Source organism: Panthera uncia, assembly GCF_023721935.1.
Source record: "Panthera uncia isolate 11264 chromosome A1 unlocalized genomic scaffold, Puncia_PCG_1.0 HiC_scaffold_17, whole genome shotgun sequence".
NCBI classification, from domain to species: Eukaryota; Metazoa; Chordata; class Mammalia; order Carnivora; family Felidae; genus Panthera; species Panthera uncia.
The window spans coordinates 27,269,809-27,271,942 of NW_026057577.1; positions in this window are offsets into that span (position 1 = coordinate 27,269,809).

Genomic DNA, 2,134 nt, shown 5'->3' on the forward strand with positions numbered 1-2,134 from the left:
TAATCAGTTACACAAAATGTTCAAGTAAATGTGATACTTGTTTGGCATGGTCGCTTCCAAACATACATAAAAAGGAATTCTACCTTGGGACATCTGGCTGGTTCAGTCGGAACAGCATGCGACTCTTAAATCTTGGAGTCATAGATTCATGCCCCACATTGGGCATGGAGCCTACCTAAAAAAAAAAAAAAAAAGGAAAAAAAAATAGGAACTCTGCCTAAAAGCATACATATTATTGGGGCACCTGGGTGGCTCAGTCATTTGGGATCCAACTTCAGCTCAGGTCATGGTCTCGCTGTTCCCGAGTTCAAGCCCCACATTGGGCTCTGTGCTGACAGTTCAGAACCTGGAGCCTGTTTCAGATTCTGTGTCTCCCCTTCTCTCTCTCTCTCTGCCCCTCCCCCAGTCACTCTCTCAAAAATAAACATTTAAAAAAATGTGTATTATTGAATAGAAAAATGTTCATTTATTGAAGCTTGATAATGTAACAGAGTTTACTCTTCTACTTTGTAAATGTTTGAAATTGACACATTGTCATTTTTAAAAACTAAACATATTGCAGAATTCTAGAACAAACCCCAATGATCCATGCTGTTGTATGATCCCCTGCCCTTGAGTGTGGGAGGAACCTGTAAAAATGATGGGCTGCCACCGCTGTGGTTACGTTATTAAATGGCACAGTTGACTTTAAGAACAGATTTTTTTCAGGGCACCTGGGTAGCTCACTCGGTTGAGCGTCCAACTTCGGCTCAGGTCATAATCTTGAGATTTGTGAGTTTGAGCCCTGTGTCGGGCTCTGAGCCGACAGCTCAGAGCCTAGAGCCTACTTCTGAGTCTGTGTCTCCCTCCCCCTCCCCCTCCCCTGCTCGCTCGCTCTCTCTCTGTCAAATAAACATTAAAAAATAAATTAAAAAAAAAAAAAAGAATGGGAGATTTTTGTCAGAGGGCCTGACCTCATCAGTTGAGTCCTTAAAAGGATTGGGACACTTATAAAATGAGTAAGTGGTGAGGATGTCATGTACAGCATGGTAACTAGAGTTAATAATACTGTGTATTGTATATTTGAAAGCTGCTAAGAGAGTAGATCTTAAAAGTTCTTATCGGGGCGCCTGGGTGGCTCAGTCGGTTGAACGTCCAACTTCGGCTCAGGTCATGATCTCTCAGTTTGTGAGTTCAAGCCCCACATCGGGCTCTGTGCTAACAAACAGCTCAGAGCCTGGAGCCTGCTTCGGATTCTGTGTCTCTCTCTCTCTCTCCCCCCCTCCCCTGCTCATGCTCTGTCTCTCAAAAATAAATAAATGTTAAAAAAAAAATTAAAAAAAAAAAAAGTTCTTATCACATGGAAACCAATTTGACAAATTTCATATATTGTAAAAAATAAAATAAAATAAAGAAAAAATAAAGAAAAAATAAAATAAAAATAAAAAAACAAAAAAAATTCTTATCACAAGGAAAAAGACATTGTAACTGTGTGGTGACGGATGCTAACTAGCCTTATTGTAGTGATCGTTTCACAATATATACAAATATTGAACCATGTTGGGCATCTAATACAATTTTTTATGTCAATTATAACTCAGTAAATAAAATTAAAACTTTTAAAAGGGGAAAAGTATAGTTGGGGCTCTTCCTGGAGGAGATTTCAACTGTGAGAGGGATCTGACAGTAATGGAATTACTCCATTCCAGCTGTGAAGATGGGAGGGGGCCATGCAGCAAGGAAGGCAGGTGGTCTCTATTTGCTGAGAGGAGCCCCTAGCTGATGGCCAGCAAGGAAATAGGGGCCATTATCCTACAACTGAAAGGAACTGAATTCTGCCACAACCATGTGACCTAGGAAGGGGACCTCAAGCTCCAGACGGGAACACAGTCTGGCAGACATCCTAATTTCAGCATTATGAGAATTTTAACAGAAAATCCAGCCATACCATGCTGGAATTCTGACCTAGAGACCTGTGAAATAAATACTGAGTGTTGTTCTAAGCAACTGTATTTGGGTCATTTGTTATGCAACAACAGAAAACTAAAAATCCCCCTCTCATACACACACAACATACACACATACAGTGCAAACACAAATGCCAAATGCCCTGTTTATTCACACTTTTATTAATATAATAAAAACAACAGAAGGA